This window comes from Balaenoptera ricei, chromosome 16 (assembly GCF_028023285.1).
Source record: "Balaenoptera ricei isolate mBalRic1 chromosome 16, mBalRic1.hap2, whole genome shotgun sequence".
Taxonomy (NCBI): Eukaryota; Metazoa; Chordata; class Mammalia; order Artiodactyla; family Balaenopteridae; genus Balaenoptera; species Balaenoptera ricei.
The window spans coordinates 36479011-36505318 of NC_082654.1; the positions used below are offsets into that span (position 1 = coordinate 36479011).

Genomic DNA, 26308 nt, shown 5'->3' on the forward strand with positions numbered 1-26308 from the left:
CTGAGAGAGAGCTACTCAGTAGCTGTGAGGAAACTGCTCCAAGAAGGTAGGGGAGGAACCAGTTTATACATGATTTTTGGTTAAGAAATTCATGCAGTCAAGCATACATCTTAGTAAAAGATTGCTGCTAATCATGAGGAACAGATATCTCAGATTAATGATTTTAGTGCTTTTCTGTGTATGGGAAGATGTGAGAATCTGGGGTCATTGAAATTCTTCCTGAAGTATGCATCTAAACTATTTAAGGGCTTGCTTCTCGGAAGCACAGAGTACCTCATCCTGTTTTTCATCCTGAATTCCTTTCTGGGTTCGCTGTTGGTGGTCAGCTGCAGTGGGTTCTGACTTAACCCTTGTAGAACTGAGTGGTGAGTAATGTTCTTTGTCTTAGCAATCTTAATTTTTGCTGTATCCACATTAGATAATGTGACTCCATGGAAATATTTTAATGAAAACAGCAGGTAGTGTAAGTTCATTTTGCAAAAGTTTTCTTTCTTTCTCTCTCTCTTCCTTCCCTCCCTCCCTCCCTTCTTTCCTTCCTTCCTTCCTTCCTTCCTTTGTCTTTTATTTTTGCTTGCTTGCTTGCTTCCCCTTTCTATCTTTTATCTATTTGTTTTGTATCTCTCTGTGTACATCCTTCTGTTCATCCAACCATGCATACCGTTATGTGTGTGACATATATGTGTGTGTGTGTGTGTGTGTGTGTACTTAGATGTGTGTGCTTGTATATATATATATATGTTTATATATATATGTGTGTGTATATGGATAGATATAGGTATAGATATATTTATCTGATTTACCTGAAATGATGTCTACCATGTGGTAGCAATGCTAATCTCCAGTAGGTGGGACTTGGATACTTTTTTATTGTCTTTTTTTCTACTATTCAGTATTTCTAGAATTGTTTCATGAGAAGGTATACATTTATAGAACTATGAGTCATTCTTTTCTACTCTCTATACATAAAGAATTATACAAAATTAACTCCTAACATGTTATGCCATTATATCTGCAGGCAGACCTGCACAAACACTGCATTTTGTACTTAGATCAATAGGGAGCTGGCAAAAACTGATAAGCCAAAGAAGAGGGTCTTGGTCTCTCTCCGTACTACATCTCCTCACCTGTTAGCCATCTCTGTTGGTTTCTCCTATGGAGCAATCAGTTCCCAAAGATTTACTGATCGTGTTGCCCCTTGGGCTGTCATCTTGGAGGTGACCTACTCTCACTGGGGACCATTCGCTCGCTGTCTGCTTGTCGTTGTCAGCTTTCTAATCATTTCTTCTCTTTGTTCCCTCACTTTCTTCTTTCACTTTGCTTTTATGCTGCTCTCTGCTTCTTTCCTCCCTGCTTTCCTTCTAGTTCTCCCGACTCTTTCTGTGGTGCCATGCGTTTTATGCTATGGCCTCGATTTATTTCACTTGGACTTTCTTTTCTATTTTCTCACTCATGGGGTGGGGCTCTTCATAGCACTCCTAAGGATAGTTTGTTATTTTGCCCAGGAGGAGCTGATATAGTGGACTCTGCCATCAGAGTCTATCTCTTTCCAAAAAAGCACTCTCTATCCTGGTTCTCAGGAACAACTGAAAGCATCTTTAGCAGAAGCTACAGGACATGGGATCAAGGAAGAAAGGCAAATAGATTCCCTGGAATGCTGCCAAACATTCTTATCCCAGGTGCAGGCATTGCCCAGGGAAAAGAGAATCAGATTTGAGAACAACATTATGCTGTAGTCCTATTTCCTTCATCTTTCTTCTTAGGCATATACATATATATATCTGCACCACTTTACTGTACAACTATACTCCAATATAAAATAAAAATTCAAAAAACTAAACAGAACAAAACATTGTATCTTAAACATATTGTTTCTCCCTTCTTGTCTCTGCTCTCTCTTCCATGAATTCCCAACAGACATTTTTGGAACTCATGTAATTTTTCTTGCCTCTTTACTTTTCCATGTTTTTATCTCTTTATCTCTTTGTGCTATTTTATGTGAGACTCATCTGGGGAAGCCTCAGCATTCAAGCTAATGTGGTTTTGGGGAGTGTTCAGTTCCTCGCAGGCTGTTGGGCTGAGGGCCTCAATTTCTTTTCAGCTTTGGCCAGAGGCTACCTTCAGCTCCTTCTTGCCTGGCCCTTTCCATATGGCAGCTCACAATATGGCAGATTTCTTCTTCAAAGAAAGCAACAGAGAGAGAGACTCCTGGTAAGATGGGCTAGTTTTATGTAACGTAATCATGTACACACAGTCACCTACATTCTGTTACCTTTGGCATGTTCTCTTGATTAAAATCAAGTCACAGGACCCACCCACAGGAAGCATGGGAATCATGGGCTCACCCTAGATTCTGTCTGTCACAGTGTACACATTAAAGTGTATACCGCTATAATTTAATGCAAAATGAACCCACATAACCACTAAAAATAGAATGTTGCCTGTACCTTTTAAGTTCTCTTTGTACCCCCTCCCAATCATTTTTTCCCTTCTCCCTAATGATAACTACTCTGTAAAACAACCTCATTTTTTAAAAGAAAACATATTTATTTATATTCCACTTAGGAATGCATCCCTAAACAGTATGGATTAGTATGGGCTATTTTATTTATTTTGTTGTTCGACTTCTGATTTATTTTAAGGATACAGAAAAAGAACTTAAAACTCTTATTCCCACTAGTCCCCTACTGCCAGGCATAACATCTTCCAGACACAACATGAGGGAATTCACTCATGCATAATAACTTTTTTTCATTATGATCACTGCATCTTCCTGACCCCCGCAGCTCTACGTGACATATGGTACTGCAGCATGAGCAGTGTAATTTATTTCTTCCCCAAATTACACTGAGGTATACACTCTTATCGGTCAGTTTGTCCTGTTGGTTTGTGTAGATGTTAAATTTCTCTATGCTTTGTTCTCTTACAAGTGTTGTTAACTAGAACACTTTTTATAGGGTCAGAACTCAATCTTTTTTTTTTTTCTTTATTGAAGTATAGTTGATTTACAATGTTGTGTTAGTTTCAGGTGTACAGCAAAGTGATTCAGTTATATGTATGTATATATATATTCTTTTTCAGATTCTTTTGCATTATGGGTTATTACAAGATATTGGATATAGTTCCCTGTGCTATTCAGTAGGTTCTTGTTGTTTATCTATTTTACATATAGTAGTGTGTATCTGCTAATCCCAAACTCCTAATATACCCCCTCCCTCGTTTTCCCCTTTGGTAACTGTAAGATTGTTTTCTATGTCTGTGAGTCTGTTTCTATTTTGTAAATAAGTTCATTTGTATCATTTTTAAGATTCCACAAAGAAGTGATATCAGGTGATATTTATCTTTCTCCCTCTGACTTACTTCACTTAGCATGATATTACTCAGGCATAAAAAAGAATGAAATAATGCCATTTGCAGCAATATGGATGGACCTAGAAATTATCACACTAAATATCAGCTATTTTAAATGGAACCATCTTTTTTAAAGTGTTCCAGATTTGCTTTATTTAGCTCAACATTAGGTTTGTAAGATTCACCTAGGTTCAGTGTGTAGCTTTATCTTGTTCGTTTTTATTGTGTTATAATAGTTCATTGTATGAACACATCACACTTTATCAAGTTTACTATTGATGGACATTAGCTTATTCCAGTTTGAAGCGATTGTAAATAATGGTGCAAGGAACATTCTTGCACCATGTGTACGCTTACACTCATTTATGTGGGATATATATCTAGAAGTGAAATTCCTGTGTCATAAGGTCTGCATATTTTCAATTTTAGTAGTTATACCAAACTGTTTTCCAGAGTGGTTCTTCCAATTTACACCCTCCACCAGTAGTGGGTGAGAATTCCTTTTGCTTCCCATCCTGACCAATAGCTTGTATTGTCAAGTTTTTTTTTAAAAATTGTTTTTAGTTTTAGCCCTTCTAGTAGGTTTATAGTAGTACCTCATGTGACTTTAATTTGCATTTTTCTGATCTTTGATGAGGTTTCACGTGTCTGTATATGGTTATCAGCATTTTGGATAGACTTTTCATATAGTACCTGTTCAAATTTCTTGTTCATTTTTCTGTTGAGTCGTCTGATGTTTTCTCATTCATTTGTAGGGATAATTTTCTTTTTAAATGTGCATTAGAAATGAGCACTTTGTCAGTTATAAATAATATTAATAACTTCTCCCACTCCATGGGTTATCTTCTTACTATCTTAAAGGTGTCTTGATTTTAATTTATTCAAATTTGTCAGAGTTTTCCTTGATAGTTACCATTTTGTGTGTCAGGTTTAAGAAGTCTTTCCTTTTCCTTAAACCATGAAAATATTCTCTTCATTACCTTCTAGGAGCTTTATTTTTGGCCTTTGCATTTAGATCTACAATTTACCTCGAAATCATTTTTCTGTATGGTGTGAATTAGGGGGTTATGTTTCTTTTATTATAAATGGATTTACAATTGTGCTGGGACCATTTATTGTAAGTAATATCCTTTCCCCACTACTCTGCCATGTTATCTTTGTCATAAATCAAATTTCCATAAGTGTATGGGTCTGTTTCTGGGCTCTCTATACTTATATTTTCTGATATTTCTATCTTTTCATCAATACTGCAGTCTAATTTTTAAAAATAAGCTTTATTTTTTAGAGCAATTTTAGGTTCTTAGCACAACTGAGTGTAAAGAACAGAGATTTCCCAAATACCCCTTGGCCCTCACACATGCATAGCCTCCCCTATTATCAACATCTCCTACTAGAGTGGTACATCTGTTACAATTGATGAACCTACACTGATACATTGTTATTAACTAAAGTCCATAGTTTACATTAAGGTTCATTCAATGTGTTGTATAGGTCTATGGATTTTGACAAATGTATAGTTATGTATCTACCCTATAGTATCATACAGAATAGTTTCACTGCCCTAAAAATTCCCTGTGCTCCACCTATTCATCTTTTTTTCCTTCCCACCCCAAGCCCCAGGAAACCACTGAGCCTTTTGCTATCTCCATAGTTTTACCTTTTCCAGAATATCATATGGTATGGAATCACACAGTACGTAGCCTATTCAGACTGGCTTCTTTCACTTAGCAACAGGCATTTAAGGTTCCTCTGTGTCTTTTCATGGCGTGATAGCTTATTCTTGTTTAGCACTGAATAATATTCCATTGTCTGGATGGAGCACAGTTTATGTATCCATTCGCCTACTGAGGAACGTATTGGTTGCTTCCAAGTTTTGGCAATTATGAATGAAACTGTTATAACCATCCATGTGTAGGTTTTTGTGTGGACATAAGTTTGCAACTCCTTTGGGCAAATACCAAGAAGTGCAATTGCTGAATCCTATGGTTAGGGTGTGTTTAGTTTTGTAAGAAACTGCCAAACTGTCTTCCAAAGTGGCTGTACCATTTTGTACTCCCACCAGCAATAAATAAGAGTCCCTGTTGCTCTACATCCTTGCTAGTACTTGGTGTTGTCAGTTTTCTGGATTTTGGCCATTCTAGTAGGTATGTAGTGGTATTCCATTGTTGTTTCAATTTGCATTTCCCTGATGACATATGATACGAAGCATCTTTTATATTGCTAATTTGCCAACTGTGTATCTTCTTTGACAAGGTGTCTGTTAAGGTCTTTGGCCCAGTTTTTAATTGGGTCATTCGTTTTCTTATTGTGCACAATCTAATTTAATGTAGCTTTCTATCTTCATAAATAAAGTCTCCTACCTTGTTTCTTGTATAAACCCCCTGCACCAAACCCAGCCTTTAAAAATAAGTTACTAGGTTTGTTTTGCTAATATATTGTTTAGGATTTCTTGTGTCTGTGTTCAGGACTGAGGTTTTGCTTGTAACTTTCTTTCTTGCAGTGTCTCTCAAGTTTTGATAATAAAGCTATTATGGAATTGTTACTGAAAGCAAGTTCACATGCCCGATGCACAGTGAGGCCAAACAAACTGAAACATTGAAGTTTCAAGCAGAGAAAAGTTTATTGCAGGGCCAAGAAAGGAGAATGGGTGGCTCATGCTCAAAAGACCTGAACTCCCCAGTGGGTTTCAGGGAAGAAGGTTTTATAGGCAAAATTTGGGAGGAGGGTTGCAGGGAATGTAACCCTCCTCTGATTGGTTGGTGGTGAGGTAACAGAGTGGTGTTCCAGGAATCTCAATCATTAGCCTTCTAGTTCCAACCAGTTTGGGGTCCATGTTCTTGTGTTTAGCCTGTAGTTACCATCCTCCACCTGGGTGGGGGCCATAGTTCCTGTAAAAGAACTCAGAGGTATGTATCAGATTGCTATGAACATCTGCCAAGGAGGAACTAGGACCCTGCCCCATCGCTGCATTATCATTTTTCTGTGTTCCCTCACTTCTCTAATTACTAACTGTTTGAACCTGCCCTTTGTAACTCAGAGAAGGTCTAGGAGGCTGAAGCCTTTTCCCTACAAACAAGAAATGGGGAACACAGAAAGGCCTTTATATATACTTGGGAGGGCCCCATAGGGTTCTACACGGTTTCAGAATCATAAAATGAATTGGATCATGTTCACTCTTTGTATATATTCTTTGGTAATATTTTCCTGTGAGCCAACTTTCTGTGAGTCTTGTGGGGTTACAAGGTTTTTAATTACAGAGTCAGACTTTTAAATTGTTAGTAGACTGCAAATTTACTATACCTTCTGTATCAGTTTTTCTAAGTCTTATTTTTTAGGAATTTATTTAATTCATCTCTTTTTTAAAAATTTTTTTTAAAAAATTTCTTTATTTTTTGGCTGTGTTGGGTTTTCGTTGCTTGCTCTAGCTGTGGCGAGTGGGGGCTACTCTTCGCTGCAGTGCACCGGCTTCTCATTGCAGTGGCTTCTCTTGTTGCAGAGCACGGGCTCTAGGCGCGCGGGCTTCAGTAGTTGTGGCTTGCGGGCTCCAGAGTGCAGGCTCAGTAGTTGTGGCGCATGGACTTAGCTGCTCTGCGGCATGTGGGATCTTCCCAGACCAGGACTCGAACCCGTGTCCCCTGCATTGGCAGGCAGACTCCTAACCACTGCACCACCAGGGAAGTCCCCATCTCTTTTTTTTTTTTTTAGTTGACTAATATCTCCAAGAGTTGATAAGTTTATTCCTTTTTTTAAAGCACACACATTTTGGCTTGGTTGATATTTTCTATTGTATGTATTATTCCTAGTTCATTAATTTTGTTATCTTCCATCTTCTATTTATATTCATTTGGTAGGTTTTTGTAATTTCTTGAGATGGATGTTAGGATGTTTATCTCATTGATTTTCAGTCTTTCCTCTTTTCTAATACATGCTTTAAAATTATAAATTTGCCTCTAGTTGTTTTTCATAAGTTTTGATATGTCATTTAAAAAACAATTTACATACCTTCTAATTTCCATTTGAATTTTTTTTCTTTGACTCAGAGGTTACTGAAAAGTGATATTTCTGAAGTTGCAAACAAATGAGGATTCTCTCTTATCTTTTTGTTATTGATTTCTTTGTGGAAATAATTGTTTGCAAAAATAATATTAGGTGATAGTATCTTCCTCCAGTGAAGATCTAAGTTTGCTTTTGCTAGGCATCTGGGGACACAGGAATCCAGGATAAGCTTCAGAGGCTGATATGATTTGAAGCTGAGCTGCAGGCTCTGTGAAAGCCTATTGATTTCTAGGAAACTCCTACTCCTTGAGTGTAGCTCCTCAGGCCCTAGAACAAATCTAGGGGCACTCACCGGTCTTCACCTTTGGCATGCCTTGGACTTACTACTTAGCTCTTTTAGACCATTTTGCTCCCACCACTCAGTTTTCTCCTGGAATGGGCAAACACTCATAGCAGAACAGCATCCTCCAACACTCTTGGACCACCAATTATCCCAGAATCTTTGCATCACACTCCTCAATATCCTGTGAGCTCTCCAGTGTCCCTAAGCAGATGTGCTTGACATTCCACCCTGCTTCTCTAATTGTCCCCGGTGGAAAGGTTTGTCTGTTTTCCTTAGTCTGTAATTATTGAAAGTGGAAATTTTATTTAGTTCTATTTCATGTCTGGTCAATTCTGATAGTAACTTGTTCTTGTCTTATACTTAAGAAGAAGCCTCTTTTATTTCTTTAAATATATTAAACATAAACATTTTGTATTCTGTATCTGATAATTCCAATACCTGAAGTTTTGTGGATTTGATTCTATAGGGTTTTTTTTTTCCCCCAGTTGTTGATTTTTTACTATAGTGTCTTCTTACCTCATAAGATTAGGGATTTTTTTCATTGTGTGCTCAATTTCCTGGGAACCTTATCTTAAATTCTTTGAGTCCTGTGCCTAAAATATGTTAATACAGAAAGGATTTTCTTTTGCTGCTGCCATGTTCCTGGGGGCATAACAAACCTAAACCACTTTAAACTAAAATTTTAGTTTAGGTTTTCCTGGGCCGCACAGGCTACTTGAGTTTTAGCCCCAAATTTGCCTGGTTATGAACTTATGATTAGGAATTCTAAGGAGCCTTTTCCCCAGCTCTTTCCTCGGCCAAGGCCAAGAGAGTCAGGCATTCCTGTCCTCCCCTTCAAGGGTGAAAATCCTTGGTGGGGGGAGCGGTTCCAGGTTTAATTAGAGTCTCTGATTGACCTCTTATCTTATTCTCATAGGTTTGTTTCCAGCCTCCTTATGCCTGTTAAATCCCAGCTCTAGACCTCCCAGGATTAATGGTAGATTGGTGCTTACTTTTGACCCGTATTTCTTCTTTCCCCACAAGCTCAGCTATAAATTTTTAAAGGTTTTAAAAGATTTCATCCAGAATTTTAAGTTTTAGGGCTGTTTCAGGAGCGGTTTCCATAAAAATCTGCCCACTGACCAGAAGTCTCCCCCCTTGTCATTCTATACTTTGTGATTCTAAAATGACTTTGTTAATGATTATTACATTATGGTTATGCTTGTTACACAACACTCCTTCCCTATCTGCATTTGCCTGGGGTCTATAGGAGTCCAATACATTTTGACCAAAAGGAGGGGGGAATCCAGCCATTAGTCTGGATGTTTAGTATATTACACAGGTCAAACATTTAGGTAATTGATTAGATTCTTCATCACTAAAATGTGCAATGTTATTTAGATACATCATTAGTTTGCATGTCCTGATTTGCTGCTATCATTTTAGATATATCAATAAATATGAATAATTCATTCATGTCGATTTTGGCTCATCTTGTCATCTCACTGCTGCTCTTTCTTTTGTGTAAATATACCAAGATAGGAGGCATTATTTTAGAACTAGATGTTAGTATAAGGGTATGGCTAAGCTACAGTGGCATGAAATTCTGATTATAATCAATTCCTTTCTTGGCATATTCTCCTGAGGATGGGATTACGTGGCAGAGGACATTAGCATCACCACTTACACTGGTCTATCTATTTTGGAGCATTAAGAAAAATGCAGAATCCAAAGAATAATTTGGAATTGTTAAGGAGTTTACTTACTGGGTGATTTCTGTTATAATGTTTTAATCCCATTTTATCCACAAGGAATCTCATACTAGTAATCAAATGACTTACTGATTTAATGAGAAGTACCATAAACTAGGAGAAAATAGAAGCAAACCCATTAGTTCTTATGGATCAACCAAGCTTCTTCCTAGAATTTTGTTCATATAGTTTCTAAATAATGAGAGATGTGCTCAGTTCACAGCAGCGAGGCCCATAATGTGTATTGCTCTGCTTGTTCTACACGTTGAAATAAAATGGAGGACTTCCCTGGTGGCGCAGTGGTTAAGAATCCACCTGCCAATGCAGGGGACACGGGTTCGAGCCCTGGTCTGGGAAGATCCCACATGCTGCGGAGCAACAAAGCCCGTGCGCCACAACTACTGAGCCTGCGCGTCTAGAGCCCGCGAGCCACAACTACTGAACCTGTGCTCTAGAGCCTGTGAGCCACAACTACTGAAGCCCATGCGCCTAGAGCTCATGCTCCGCAACAAGAGAAGCCATGACAATGAGAAGCCCGTGCACCACAATGAAGAGTTGCCCCCGCTCGCCGCAACGAGAGAAAGCCTGCATGCAGCAACGAAGACCCAACGCAGCCAAAAATAAAATATAAGTAAATAAATAAATAAAATGGAAACATATTCAGTAACATCCATCTGAGGTCAACAAAGCACAATGAGCAGAAGACCGAAATAGACATTTCTCCAAGGAAGATATACAGATTGCCAACAAACACATGAAAGGATGCTCAACATCACTAATCATTAGAGACATGCAAATCAAAACGACAATGAGGTATCACCTCACACCAGTCAGAATGGCCATCATCAAAAAATCTACAAACAATAAATGCTGGAGAGGGTGTGGAGAAAAGGGAACCCTTTTGCACTGTTGGTGGGAATGTAAATTGATACAGCCACTATGGAGGACAGTATGGAGGTTCCTTAAAAAACTAAAAATAGAACTACCATACGACCCAGCAATCCCACTACTGGGCATATACCCTGAGAAAACCATAATTCAAAAAGAGTCATGCACCACAATGTTCACTGCAGCACTATTTACAATAGCCAGGACATGGAAGCAACCTAAGTGTCCATCGACAGATGAATGGATAAAGAAGATGTGGCACATATATACAATGGACTATTGCTCAGCCATAAAAAGAAATGAAATTGAGTTATTTGTAGTGAGGTAGATGGGCCTAGAGTCTGTCATACAGAGTGAAGTAAGTCAGAAACAGAAAAACAAATACTGTATGCTAACACATATACATGGAATCTAAAAAAAAAAAAAAAAAGGTTCTGATGAACCTAGGGGCAGGACAGAAATAAAGACACAGACGTAGAGAATGGACTTGAGGACACGGGGAGGGGGAAGGGTAAGCTGGGACGAAGTGAGAGAGTGGCATGGACATATATACACTACCAAGTGTAAAATAGATAGCTAGTGGGAAGCAGCCGCATAGCACAGGGAGATCAGCTCGGTGCTTTGTGATCACCTAGAGGGGTGGGATAGGGAGGGTAGGAGGGAGATGCAAGAGGGAGGGGATATGGGGATATATGTATACGTATAGCTGATTCACTTTGTTATACAGCAGAAACTAACACAACATTGTAAAGCAGCTATATTCCAATAAAGATGTTAAAAAAAAAGTAAGCATTTAAAATAAAATTTTAAAAAGGCAAAAAAAAAAAAAAACACAATGAGCACTAGAACAAATCTGTTATTGTTCTAAGCTCACTGGTTCCCACAAATATTATCCTCCTTATAAGAAAATGAAAGACCATAGTAATTCACCTTAAGAAGGAGGTGAGGGTTTGGGAATTATATTCTGGAATGAAGATAGATTTGGCCCAGACCACCCACGCTCTGCTGGTTGAACTAGCCCACACTTCCTCTGATGATGATAATAAGAAGAGTAACAATTAAACAGACTTATGTTACTGTAGCATTTTGTAACGTGCAAAGAGGTTTTTATTTACCTTCTCTTAATCTGATCCTCCCAAGAGCCCCTTGAAGTTGAAGAGGCAAGGATTATGAATTCCTCCTTTTACAAAGGAGGAAACCAAGGCTTAGAGAGATTCCATGACACACCTGAGACTGAAATCCAAAGATCCTGATTCTCAGCAGAGCGTCCTGTCCCTCCACCAGTCTAGTGATTTGGCAGGACTCTTGCTGCTACAGGAGGAGAATCCAAACACAACTAAGGGAGCATTTTGGCCACATGACCTTGACGTGGTCTGTGACATGATTCCCTGACACTCTTATGTTATGAATGTCCTGGGGATTCTCATGTTATAACCTCTCTGTGCTTCACCAATACCTTGAGCCTTAATTATTTTGGAATAAAACAAACACATCGACAACTTTTCCTGGAAAGTATTTGGTGAATGCAATGAGTGGAGGGTTTGGAAAAGTGAGAGGGAGGGATGCTTTGGAAGATTTTTCTTTTATCTTTTGTTTATTTCTGTTATTAATCCAGTTAATCTTGTTTCCTTGCTTCTTAATGGTATGAAGTTCTCTGGAATATTCCTCCTGTTTCTTGTCTCTTTTTTTTTTTCTATCCTGCTGTTGGTTGACAGTGGATGGAGGTGGCTGACATCCTGGAGCACAGTGAAGTGACAAGTAGCATTTCCTGAAGAAACTTTAGCCAAGTGATGTGAGGGTTTGACATCTTTTCCTTCTCTTGTATGAGGATCTAAGCTCTCCCCTCATTGACTTTTCTAAGCCCTTTTCAGGTTTTGCCTTACTGTTCTATGTCCAAGAGGAGATTAGCTTCCTGAAACATTAATTTAGGAATTGTCCATTAGAGGGATTCAGAGTGGCAACAGAAGACAGCGCCCAGACACTCATCAGACTATTGATTTGGCATATTTGAACCAAATGTTTCCAGTTCTCATTGAATTTTTTTTTCTTTTCTTTAAATTATGGTCAATTGATTTTTTAAAAATTTTTATTTATTTGTTTATTTATTTATGGCTGTGTTGGGTCTTCGCTTCTGTGTGAGGGCTTTCTCTAGTTGTGGCAAGTGGGGGCCACTCTTCATCGCGGTGCATGGGCCTCTCACTATCACGGCCTCTCTTGTTGCGGAGCACAGGCTCCAGATGCACAGGCTCAGTAATTGTGGTTCATGGGCCTAGTTGCTCTGCAGCATGTGGGATCTTCCCAGACGAGGGCTCGAACCCGTGTCCCCTGCATTGGCAGGCAGATTCTCAACCACTGCACCACCAGGGAAGCCTCCACCTTTTTGTTTTTTATTTTTTTTTTAAATAATGGGTGCTTCTCTTTTTCAACTACTATATCCAACCTGTCACAAGCCCTGTATGGCCCATCTTTTCAAGGATGTACCTCCATTCCTGTCTCTGGAGCCCACTGCCATTGCCCTGGTTCAGGCCTGTGCAGTTCTCAAATACATCAATCCATCAACGTTCTAGCGGGTCTCTCTGCCTTCATTTTGGCTCCTCTCCCACCTGCCCTTCCTTGTGCTCTCCAAGAGGGATTGTTATAAAATGCAGTTCTTATCATGGTATTCCCTGTTTAGACTCTTTCACCATCGTCTCCTTATAATTTTCACGAGTTTAGCACAGAAGACTTTCCGGATGTTGGCTCTTACTTCCTTTAGAGCTTCATTTCTCACTCAGGTACCCTGTGTCCAGAGAAACTAAATCACTTGCAGTTGCCTGAAGATGCCGTGGTATTTGCTGCCTTTGACCTTCATGTCTATGCAGTTCCATGTCCCTTACGTCCTTGTCCACCTCATGCACCTGGCGGGCTTTCCCACGTCCTTGCAACTCCAGAGAAGCCTGGTTTTCTCTGGCTATCTTCCCCTGCCTCGTCTCTCCCCAGCCAGCTTAGCTGCCGCCACTTCCACCTGCCGTCCAGCCTCACCTGTCCCACAGCACGTGTCGCCTGGGACTCTAGTCACCTGTGAACTTGTCTGTCTTTCCCACGAACCTGTAGATTCTTTTTTTAAATATACTTAATTAATTAATTAATTAATTAATTAAGTTTTGGCTGCATTGGCTCTTTGTTGTTGGGTCTTCGTTGCTGTGCACGGGCTTTCTCTAGTTGTGGTGAGTGGGGGCTATCCTTTGTTGTGGTGGGCGGGCTTCACATTACGGTTGCTTCTCTTGTGGTGGAGCACGGGCTCTAAGCGCGCGGGCTTCAGTAGTTGTGGCCCGTGGGCTCTGGAGCTCAGGCTCAGTAGTTGTGGCCCGCAAGCTTAGTTGCTCCGTGGCATGTGGGATCTTCCCGGACCAGGGCTCGAACCCGTGTCTCCTGCATTGGCAGGCAGATTCTTAACCACTGCGCCACCAGGGAAGTCCTGAACTTGTAGATTCTTGAAGGAAAGAACTGTGTCTTATTTGACTTGGCATCTCTAGTAACTCTCTAGGTTCTTTTACATGATAGGCACTTAAAGAATGAGAATGAGTAAGAATGAGCAAAAAAATGACCCCCGAAATATCCTGGAGAAGTTACTTTAATTGTGCCATGTCAGGGGTAACCCTGCTGCACACCCAGGTGCTGGACTGATTCTAGAACTTTCACAGTCAAGGATGATGTGGCAGTGCGGGCCTGACAGCTGGTTCAACTCCTGCTTGGTCATGCCAAGTGGCTGCCCACGTGTTATGACTCAATGAAAAGCAGGGTCCCTCTCCCTCCTGCTAGCTCCAAATACCTGGAACTGTGCTGTGAATGCAATATTTCCCCAGGAGAGTCATTGCCCCATTAAGATTTCGTCTTTAAATGTCAAATACAACCAAAGTATGGGTGGCCATAAAGGTGTTCATACCAATTCTTTAGAAAACTGAACTAGAGAGAGACTCCTTGAAAAAGTAATCCCTAAGGCCACACAGCTAACAGTGACATCTGGGCTAGAACCTCAGTGTCTTGGCCTTCTGTTCGGATGTTCCCTGTGATATGATTCTGCTGTCCTTCTCAGTTCTACGTGACGAAGGATGACCTAGCATGGTGACTGCAGTGGGCTCCTGGGCCCTACCCTTCGTACTTCTGAGTCAGGAGGTCTGTGCAGATTTGGGAATCTCCATTCAGCATCGCGCTCTGGGGAATTTTGATGCAGGTTGGAGGTGTAAGACTAAGCTTATGAGAGTGAAGAAGTTCCCTCCCAGGATTAATCCCCTCTCAGGTAGTTTGCGCATCTATTGGGTAACTTATGTCTGCCAGGTAGACTTATAGGGGATGGAAATACGTGAGAAGGGCAAGGATTATCATCTGCAGCCCTGTGCTTTTTATGTAAAATGTTATTTATTTACTTTTTTTTAAAAAGAGCAGAATTGGGCTCTACCATCTACTTGGAAACATTAAGTAGAAGTAAGTGGAATAGCGGTGCCCTCAGGGCTCCGCTCCCGGATGTTCTCTCGGATGTTCTCTCGGGCCAGTCCCAGCCCGTGGCATCTTGGGGAGCAGAAGTCGATCACTTTCCAAGCCTCTGTGGTTGGGGCTATCTTCAGCTTGCTTCTGGGTTTCCTGGTGTTTTATCCACACGTGCGTCACCGAAGGGAGTGGTACTTTATCACTTGCCACAGGATTTCTAACCTTACTGCAGAGTTTCCCAATATTGTTGAAAATGGTTCCTCTTTCTTCTAACTAGAAGATTTTCTTTAAAAAAAGGAGGCTGGACTGGTTTCTTCTAAACATACGAAACTTTCACATTAAGTAGAAAGCTGTTTAAAATGTCTTGCTTATAGACCAGAGGGAGCTCTTTGGAGCTCCCCTCAGTATTGGTGTTGAGTGCAGTCCTTACAGGGTGATCATTTGGTTCTAACACTGAAGAGTGCATGAATTTATCACTTCAAGCTTCAGGGACCTTAATGAAAATCTGATCCAACCATTATATTTTACAAGTGAGGAAATGAAGGCCAAGCAGCAGAGGATAGAATAAGAGCGTATTAGGTGCCTATGAATAAAGGGTGCCCTGAATGGGAAGAAAGGCATCTCGTTTCAAAAGGCATGTGTGATTCTCTGATTGACCAGTTTCACAGGCTCGCCTCCATCAGGGTTGCAGCCCACAAGACAGTGACACATCACTGGACAGGTTTGTTCCGAGATTCTCCAGGGTTTTAAATCCAGGCGCTCTCTCGATGGCTCTCTGAGCATTTTAATTTGATCTTGTCTTTGTTCATAAACACGTGATATAGAGAAAGGGAGGGCCTGTGATTTAGAAGGGCAGCAATCCTGGACACATTCATAATTCACTTCTTCTGAGGGGAGGAGTTTGGGGTTTCAGCTAATAGTGGAACCGTTTATCTTTGGCAGAGAAGGGAAGCCTTGTTTCAATTTACCCTGGGTCTCAGTGTTAGATATATGTATATACGTATATATATTCACACACACTGTATGATGTATGTATATATATACTACACATATGCATACATATTAGTATATATATGCACATATATTAGCACATATATATATATGTTTACACACACACACAGTGTCTGTCTGGCCCTGAGGTTGTGCATGTTGCCTGATTTTATGGTGTCAGTGTCTCTTGTCATCTCAGTTGAGGACTCCCCACTCTAGATTTCAATCCAGTGGAACCTAGATTCTCTCTCTGCCTCTCAGTGACTTTTTAGGCAAGGACCGTGCTAAGGGAGCTAAATTAGACACCAGGGGCACTCAGACTTGTATCTTTTATTAAGTCTCCCAAAAGGATCATTTTGATATCCCACCCTTAATTATAACATTTTATCTCCTTACCAAAAGAACAGGAATTTCAATAATATTTCATTAAACATGTCTTTAAAGGTGATAGTAAAAAAAAAAAAAAAAAAGCTTTCAGTGTAAACTAAATCTACAATAGCCTTTAATGCTTTTCTCTTTTTCCCTTCCTTTCCTTTTTTTTTAAAAACATCTTTATTGGATTATAATTGCTTCACAATGTTCTGTTAGTTTCTGCTGTATAACAAAGTGAATCAGCTATATGTATACATCTATCCCCATAACCCCTCCCTCTTGTGTCTCCTTCCTACCCTCCCTATCCCACCCCTCTAGGTGGACACAAAGCACCGAGCTGATCTCCCTGTGCTATGGGGCTGCTTCCCACTAGCTATCTGTTTTACATTTGGTAGTGTATATATGTCCATGCCACTCTCTCACTTCATCCCAGCTTACCCTTCCCCCTCCCCATGTCCTCAAGTCCATTCTCTACATCTGCATCTTTATTCCTGTCCTGCCCCTAGGTTCTTCAGAACCATTTTTTTTTTTAGATTCCATATATATGTGTTAGCAAATGGTATTTGTTTCTCTCTTTCTGACTTACTTCACTCTGTATGACAGACTCTAGGTCCATCCACCTCACTACAAATAACTCAATTTTCTTTCTTATTATGGCTGAGTAATAGTCCATTGTATATATGTGCCACATCTTCTTTATCCATTCATCTGTCGATGGACATTTAGGTTGCTTCCATGTCCTGGCTATTGTAAATAGTGCTGCAATGAACATTGTGGTACATGTCCCTTTTTGAATTATGGTTTTCTCAGGGTATATGCCCAGTAGTGGGATTGCTGGGTCATATGGTAGTTCTATTTTTAGTTTTTTTATGGAAGCTCCAAACTGTTCTCCATAGTGGCTGTATCAATTTATATTCCCACCAACAGTGCAGGAGGGTTCCCCTTTCTCCACACCCTCTCCAGCATTTATTGTTTGTAGATTTTTTGATGATGGCCATTCTGACTGGTGTGAGGTGATACCTCATTGTGGTTTTGGTTTGCATTTCTCTAATGATTAGTGATGTTGAGCATCCTTTCATGTGTTTGTTGGCAATCTGTATATCTTCTTTGGAGAAATGTGTATTTAGGTCTTCTGCCCATTTTTGGATTGGGTTATTTGTTTTTTTGATATTGAGCTGCATGAACTGCTTGTATATTTTGGAGATTAATCCCTTGTCAGTTTCTTCATTTGAAAATATTTTCTCCCATTCTGAGGGTTGTTTTTATATCTTATTTATGGTTTCCTTTGCTGTGCAAAAGTTTTAAGTCTCATTAGGTCCCATTTTTTTATTTTTGATTTTATTTCCATTTCTCTAGGAGGTGGGTCAAAAAAGATCTTGCTGTGATTTATGTCACAGATTGTTCTGCCTATGTTTTCCTCTATTAGTTTTATAGTGTCTGGCCTTACATTTAGGTCTTTAATCCATTTTGAGTTTATTTTTGTGTATGGTGTTAGGAAGTGTTCTAATTTCATTCTTTTACCTGTTGCTGTCCAGTTTTCACAGCACCACTTATGGAAGAGGCTGTCTTTTCTCCATTGTGTATTCTTGCCTCCTTTAGCAAAGGTAAGGTGACCATATGTGTGTGGGTTTATCTCTGGGCTTTCTATCCTGTTCCATTGATCTATATTTCTGTTTCTGTGCCAGTACCATACTGTCTTGATGACTGTAACTTCATAGTATAGTCTGAAGTCAGGGAGACTGATTCCTCCCGCTCCGTTTTTCTTTCTCAAGTTTGCTTTGAAAAAAAAAAAAATAGGAAAAAATAAAACACAACACACACACACACACACACACACAAAAAGTTTGCTTTGGCTATTCAGGGTCTTTTGTGTTTCCATAAAAATTGTGAAATTTTTTGTTCCAGTTCTGTGAAAAATGCCATTGGTAGTTTGATAGGGATTGCATTGAATCTGTAGATTGCTTTGGGTAGTATAGTTATTTTCATAATGTTGATTCTTCCAATACAAGAACATGGTATATCTCTCCATCTGTCAGTATTGTCTTTAATTTCTTTAATCAGTGTCTTAGAGTTTTCTTCATACAAGTCTTTTGTCCCCTTAGGAATGTTTATTCCTAGGTATTTTATTCTTTTTGTTGCAGTGGTAAATGGAGTGTTTCCTTAATTTCTCTTTCAGATTTTTTGTCATTACTGTATAGGTATGCAACAGATTTCTGTGCATTAATTTTGTATCCCACTACTTTACCAGATTCATTGATTAGGTCTAGTAGTTTTCTCGTAGCATCTTTAGGATTCTCTATGAATAATATCATGTCATCTGCAAACAGTGACAGTTTTAATTCTTCTTTTCTGATTTGGATTACTTTTTTTTCTTTTTCTTCTCTGATTGCTGTGGCTAAAACTTCCAAAACTATGTTGAGTAATAGCGGTGAGAGTGGACAACCTTCTCTTGTTCCTGATCTTAGAGGAAATGATTTCAGTTTTTCACCATTGAGAGTGATGTTGGCTGTGGGTTTGTCATATATGGCCTTTATTATGTTGAAGTAAGTTCCCTCTATGCCTACTTTCTGGAGGGTTTTTATCATTAATGGGTATTGAATTTTGTTGAAAGCTTTTTCTGCATCTATTGAGATGATCATATGGTTTTTATTCTTTAATTTGTTATTGTGGTTTATCACATTGATTGATTTGCATATATTGAAGAATCCTTGCATTCCTGGGATAAACCCCACTTGATCATGGTGTATGATCCTTTTAATGTGCTGTTGGATTCTGTTTGCTAGTATTTTGTTGAGGATTTTTGCATCTATGTTCATCAGTGATATTGGCCTGTAGTTTTCTTTCTTTGTGACATCTTTGTCTGATTTTGGTATCAAGGTGATGGTGACCTCAAAGAATGAGTTTGGGAGTGTTCCTCCCTCTATTATACTTTGGAAGAGTTAGAGAAGGATAAGTGTTAGCTCTTCTCTAAATGTTTGATAGAATTCGCCTGTGAAGCCATCTGGTCTTTTGTTTGTTGGAAGATTTTTAATCACAGTCTCAATTTCAGTGCTTGTGATTAGTCTGTTCATATTTTCTATTTCTTGCTGGTTCAGTCTTGGAAGGTTGTACTTTTCTAAGAATTTGTTCATTTCTTCCAGGTTGTCCATTTTTTTGGCATATAGTTGCTTGTAGTAGTCTCTCATGATCCTTTGTATTTCTGCAGTGTCAAATGTTACTTCTCCTTTTTCATTTCTAATTCTGTTGATTTGAGTCTTCTCCCTTTTTTTCTTGATGAGTCTGGCTAATGGTTTATCAATTTTGTTTATCTTCTTAAAGAACCAGCTTTTAGTTTTATTGATCTTTGCTATTGTTTCCTTCATTTCTTTTTCATTTATTTCCTATCTGATCTTTATGATTACTTTCCTTCTGCTAACTCTGGGGTTTTTTTGTTCTTCTTTCTCTAATTGCTTTAGGTGTAAGGTTAGGTTGTTTATTTGATTTGTTTCTTGTTTCTTGAGGTAGGATGGTATTGCTATAAACTTCCTTCTTAGAACTGCTTTTGCTGCATCCTGTAGGTTTTGGGTCATTTTGTTTTCATTGTTATTTGTTTCTAGGTATGTTTTTATTTCCTCTTTGATTTCTTCAGTGATTTCTTGGTTATTTAGTAGCATATTGTTTAGCCTCCATGTGTTTGTATTCTTTACAGTTTTTTTCCTGTAATTGATATCTAGTCTCATAGCGTTTTTGTCGGAAAAGATACTTGATATGATTTCAACTTTCTTAAATTTACCAAGGCTTGATTTGTGACCCAAGATATGATCTGTCCTGGAGAATGTTCCATGAGCACTTGAGAAGAAAATGTATTCTGTTGTTTTTGGATGGAATGTCCTATAAACATCAAGTCTATCTGGTCTTATGTGTCATTTAAACCTTGTGCTTCCTTATTTATTTTCATTTTGGATGATCTGTCCATTGGTGAAACTGGGGTGTTAAAGTCCCCTACTGTGATTGTGTTACTGTTGATTTCCCCTTTTATGGCTGTTAGCATTTACCTTATGTATTGAGGTGTTCCTATGCTGGATGCATAAATATTTACAATTGTTATACCTTTCTCTTGGATCGATCCCTTGATCATTATATAGTGTCCTTCTTTGTCTCTTGTAATAGTCTTTATTTTAAAGTCTATTTTGTCTGATATGAGAATTGCTACTCCAGCTTTCTTTTGATTTCCATTTGCATGGAATATCTTTTTCGATCCCCTCACTTTCAGTCTGTATGTGTCCATAGGTCTGAAATGGGTCTCTTGTAGACAGCATACATACGGGTCTTGTTTTTGTATCCATTCAGCCAGTCTGTGTCTTTTGGTTGGAGCATTTCATCCATTTACCTTTAAGATAGTTATCGATATGTATGTTCCTATTACAATTTTTTAAATTGGTTTGTATTTGTTATTGTAGGCCTTTTCCTCCTCTTGTGTTTCCTGCCTAGAGAAGTTCCTTTAGCCTTTGTTGTAAAGCTGGTTTGGTGGTGCTGAATTCTCTTAGCTTTTGCTTGTCTGTAAATGTTTTGATTTCTCCGTCGAATCTGAATGAGATCCTTGCTGGATGTAGTAATCTTGTTTGTAGGTTTTTCCCTGTCATCACTTTAAATATGTCCTGCCACTCCCTTCTGGCTTGCAGAGTTTCTGCTGAAAGATCATCTGTTAACCTTATGGGGTTTCCCTTGTATGTTATTTGTTGCTTTTCTCTTGTTGCTTTTAATATTTTTTCTTTGAATTTAATTTTTGATAGTTTGATTAATGTGTGTCTTGTCATGTTTCTCCTTGGATTCATCCTGTTTGGGACTCTCTGTGCTTCCTGGACTTGATTATCTATTTCCTTTCCCATGTTAGGGAAGTTTTCAACTATAATCTCTTCAAATATTTTCTCAGACCCTTTCTTTTTCTCCTCTTCTTCTGGGATCCCTATAATTCGAAAGTTGGTGCATTTCATATTGTCCCAGCCATCTCTGAGACTGTCCTCAATTCTTTTCATTCTTTTTTCTTTATTCTGCTCTGCCACAGTTATTTCCACTATTTTATCTTCCAGGTCACTTATCCCTTCTTCTGCGTCAGTTATTCTGCTATTGATTCCTTCTAGAGTATTTTTGATTTATTTTATTGTGTTGTTCATCATTGTTTGCTCTTTAGTTCTTCTAGGTTCTTGTTAAACGTTTCTTTTATTTTCTGCATTCTATTTCCTAAATTTTGGATCATGTTTACTATCATTACTCTCAATTCTTTTTCACTTAGACTACCTATTTACTCTTCATTCATCTGGTCTGGTGGGTGTTTACCTTGCTCCTTCATCTGCTGCATATTTCTCTGTCTTCTCATTTTGTTAATTTTCTGTGTTTGGGGTCTCCTTTTCACAGGCTGAAGGTTCGTAGTTCCCTTATTTTTGGTGTCTGCCCCCAGTGGGTGAGGTTGGTTTATTGGGTTGTGTCAGCTTCCTGGTGGAGGGGACTGGTGCCTGTGTTCTGATGGGTGGGGCTGGATCTTGTCCTTCTGATGGGCAGGGCTGTGTCCGGTGGTGTGTTTTGGAGTGTCTGTGAACTTAATATGATTTTAGGCAACCTCTCTGCAAATTGGTTGGGTTGTGTTCCTTTTAAGCTAGTTGTTTGGTCTGGGGCATCCAGCACTGGAGCTTGCTGGCCGTTAGGTGGAGCTGGGTCTTAATGTTGAGACGAAGATCTCTGGGAGAGCTCTCACGAGTTGATATTATGTGGAAATGGGAGGTTTCTGGTGGTCCAATATCCTGGACTTGGTCCTCCCACCTCAGGGGGTCAGGCCCGACACCTAGCTAGAGCACCAAGATCCTACCAGCCACATGGCTCAGAAGAAAATGAAGAAAGAAAAAAAAAAAAAAAAAGAACAGACAAAACCCTAGGACAAATGGTAAAAGCAAACCTAAACAGACAAAATCACACAAAGAAGCATACACATACAGACTCACAAAAAGAGAAAAAGGAAAAACAATAAGTAAAAAATATAAAATATAAAAAATAAATTAAAAATACAAAAAAAAAAAAAATAAAATAAAAGGAAGAGAGCAAGGAAACCAATAAACAAATCTACCAATGATAATAAGCATTAAAAACTAAACTAAGATAAACATAAAACCAGAAACAAATTTGATACAGAAAGCAAATCCCAAGTCTACAGTTGCTCCCAAAGTCCACCACCTCAATTTTGGGAGCATTCATTGTCTATTCAGGTATTCTTCAGATGCAGGGTTTATCAAGTTGATTGTGGGGATTTAATCCACTGCTTCTGAGGCTGCTGGGAGAAATTTCCCTTTCTCTTCTTTGTTCTCACAGCTCCTGGGGTTCAGCTTTGGATTTGGCTCCACCTCTACATGTAGGCTGCCATCAGGAGTCTACTCCCTGCCCAGACAGGAGGAGGTTAAAGCAGCAGCTGATTAGGGCTCTCTTGCTCACTCAGGCTGGGAGAGGGAGGGGTATGGTAGTATAGTTGGAATGCAGGGTAAGCCTGCAGCAGCAGAGGCTGGCTTGACATTGCAACAGCCTGAGGCGCACTGTGTGTTCTCCTGGGGAAGTTGTGCCTGGATCTCGGGACCCTGGCAGTGGCATGCTGCACAGGTCCCAGGGGGGTGTGGGTAGTGACCTGTGCTTGCACATAGGATTCTTGGTGGCAGTGGCAGCAGCATTAGTGGTTCATGCCCATCTCTGGGGTCTGAGCTGATAGCTGTGGCTCACGCCCATCTCTGGAGCTCACTTAGGCAGTGCTCTGCCTTCTGTGGGCACGTGGGGAAGGAATCCCCTTTCCTCATGCACCTGGAAACAATGGTCTCTTGCCTCTTCGGCTGGTCCAGACTTTTTCCTGGACTCCCTCCTGGCTAGCTGTGGTGCACTAGCCCCCTCAGGGTGTCTTCACGCAGCCAACCCCAGTCCTATCCCTGGGATCCGACCTCCGAAGCCTGAGCCCCAGCTCCCAGCCCCCGCCTGCCCTGGCAGGTGAGCAGACAAGCCTCTCAGGCTGGTGAGTGTTGGTCGGCACCGATCCTCTATGCGGGAATCTCTCTGCTTTGCCCTCTGCACCCCTGTTGCTGTGCTCTCCTCCGTGGCTCCGAAGCTTCCCCCCCCCCCCCGCCCACCCCCGTCTCCGCCAGTGAAGGGGCTTCCTAGTGTGTGGAAACTTTTCCTCCTTCACAACTCCCTCCCAGAGATGCAGGTCCCGTCCCTATTCTTTTGTCTCTGTTTTTTCTTTTTTCTTTTGCCCTACCCAGGTACGTGGGGAGTTTCTTGCATTTTGGGAAGTCTGAGGTCTTCTGCCAGCATTCAGTAGGTGTTCTGTAGGAGTTGTGCCACATGTAGATGTATTTTTGATTTATTTGTGGGGAGGAAGGTGATCTCCACGTCTTACTCCTCTGCCATCTTGAAGGTCTCTCCCGCTTTCCTTCTTATTTAAAATTAATTGTCTTAGAGTCAAAGACTCTTCCCAGGAATAGATAGCATGAGCTGACTTACTGTGCAGTGTCAGGGCATTCCTCAGCTGTTCACCTCTGTTAACCAATCGCATTCCCTCAGTGATCTGTGGTTTGCTCCTGTCTCTCCTTCAGGGCTCTGCTCAAACCTCCCCTTAAAAAGCAAGGCCTTCCAGGCTGTTCTTAATAAAACAATGATCCCTGACTGCCCCTTCTCAGCACTCCCTATTCTCCTTCCCTCCTTGTGTTTTCTTATCACCAACCACTCTATTTGTTGGTTTGATGGTTGTCAGCCGGCTCCACTAGAAATTGAACTCCCTAAGGATAGGGATTTTTGTGTGTTTTGTTCACTGCTGTGTCCTTAGCACTGAGTCTCTCTGATGCATAGTAGTTGCACAATGAATGTTTGTTGAATGAAATGTACAAGCAAATGAAATACTTAAATAAAGTACTGCTATTTAGTACTTTACTTTAGTACTTTTACTTAATAGCAAAACAAAAATAAACACATAAACAAAAGCTGAGCATATGCTATCTCCTGCTTCTAGCACTCCTGGATTCCATCTTCTAGGACAGAAGAAAAGAAAGTAAGGCACTTACCAGTGTGGGACCAGAGTCTGCGTTAGACAAATAGGTTACGGACAAAAAAGACAGGGAACACTATACTGTCTCTTGTAACTGGGAAACAGAGGGATGGGTCTGGGGATGCAAAACAGCTTAAGGACTGTGGCTTTCTCTCACTCTTCAGCTCTTTTCTGAGCTTCTACGGTTCGTCTTGGCTTCCTTCTTCTAATGCCATCACAGGGCAGAGGACATGGCTGGTGGGAGCTCTGGGATCATATCATTACAGCTCTCAATCAAGGGGGAAAAAAAGGAGTATTTTTTTCACCGTCTGCATGTAAAACTCTAGAAAATAACTCCAACTGGTCTAATTTGGCCAACTCCTCCAACTAGGATCTAAGCTCCAAGAAAGCAGGAACTTTTTCATTTTTTGCTCACTGCTGAATTCCAAGATCCTAGAATAGCACATGGCACAAAATAGGCACTCAATAACTAATTACTGAAGGGATGAATGAATCACTGTGACCAAGAGCAGGACACTGATTGGCAACTGTGTTCTAATCAGACAGGATGGGGCAGGTGTTGTTCCCCCTGCGCCCCACCAAAAATATTAACTCAGGGGAGGAAGGGATACTGGGCAGCTAAAATATTAGGTGCCCACCTTAGAGTATAAAGTTTTTTATTTTCAGTCAGAAGTGGTGATTTTCCATTAATCTTAGAGTCCCTTCCTGGGAGAGCACAGTCTTTGGTTGAAGGGATTAAACATTAAGGTTGAAATGAACTGTGGGCTTCTTCCAGTTATAAGCATGATGGGACAAAATGCCATTTTTTCTAGGTGCATAATTTTTACAGAAACAAAATGATTAAAATGTAAAGGGACTGAAGGATGAATGCATAGGCAAACAGATGAAGTTAGTTAACAATATCACACTTGATTTTTAAAAATTTAAACGTAGGAAGGAATATATGCAGTACATTTTCATAGATTGAAAGAATGAAAAGTCCTTCATGAGCAACTCCACAGCATTTACTAAAAATTTCTAAAATTGTTCTTATTTTTTGACCAGCAAAACTAGGAATTATTTTTCTAGATTTTCAGAAATCTCTCCTAAGGAAATAATAAGAGATGTACAAAAAATTTATGTAAGGTCACAATTACAGTTACTTATAATACAAAAAGAACCTCACAACTGTTAAAAAAAATGGCAATTAAATAATATGTGGTATATTTATACATAGAATAAGACAAAAATCATGTTTTAGGACACTAATAACACAGGAAATTGCTCACAGTATACTGTTAATTGAAAAATGCATGATTGTAGATCCTGATGTAGAGTATGATTCCATTTTTATAAAAAAGAAAACCATCATATTAACAGTGTGGTTCTCTTGACAGAGAATATTAAAGTATTACTGGTGGATTTTATTTTATTTTCGTCTTTGTGCTTTTTTGTGAATTTTGATTATTTACAGTAAACATGTATTTGTTTTGTAACAACATTAAACATAAAAATATTTGTTCTCCAATCTTCTTTGTATATAAAGCTTAAATAGCTAACCAATCTTATGAAGTACTCCTAGTTATATTCAACATCCTGACATTTATAGAGAGACATTTTAAAATGCATGTAACCTGTGGACCTTTTATTTATTTATTTATTTTTGGTTGGAGGAATTTGATCCTGCAGCATTTGTTTTTGCAATAATTGCCCATTTCTCCACTTTTTAAATGATCTGCACTGAAATTTCCTGCAAGAAAAAGATGTGTAGAAGTTACTGCAGGGAGCCCACAGTAAATATATCTGGATGTGAAACTTTAAATGTTAAAAAAAGTGTTGATTTGCTTTTGCTTATAAAATCAACCACCAAATGGGACGCTAGCAAGTACTGTGAACAGCTCAACAACAGGATCTACGGATAGAATTAGAACAATGTGGGAGGAAAGTGAAAGGTGATTTCAAGAGGACTGGTTAATTAAAGGAGTAGCAGAATGGTGCCATGCAGGTGGGAAATCAGGAACATTTCTTATTTTCATGCAAACAGACTTTGGGAAAAGAGAAAAAAACTAAACAGAAACAGAGCAAATCCACTGGATTACTCAGGAAAATGTTTTCCTAAATCTGTCTTCAATGCACCAAAGTGAT

At 39.6% G+C, this 26308-nt stretch overlaps 1 long non-coding RNA gene across 1 annotated transcript in view; it reads left to right on the top strand.

The window, feature by feature from the left end:
* Positions 1–290: 290 nt before the first annotated feature.
* Positions 291–26308, top strand: part of LOC132351027 (uncharacterized) — a 70695-nt gene continuing 44677 nt past the window's right edge. Inside the window, exons 1-2 of the long non-coding RNA XR_009498068.1 lie at positions 291–365; positions 2099–2208. This is a non-coding gene — a long non-coding RNA (uncharacterized LOC132351027). The remainder of the gene's footprint in view (positions 366–2098; positions 2209–26308) is intronic.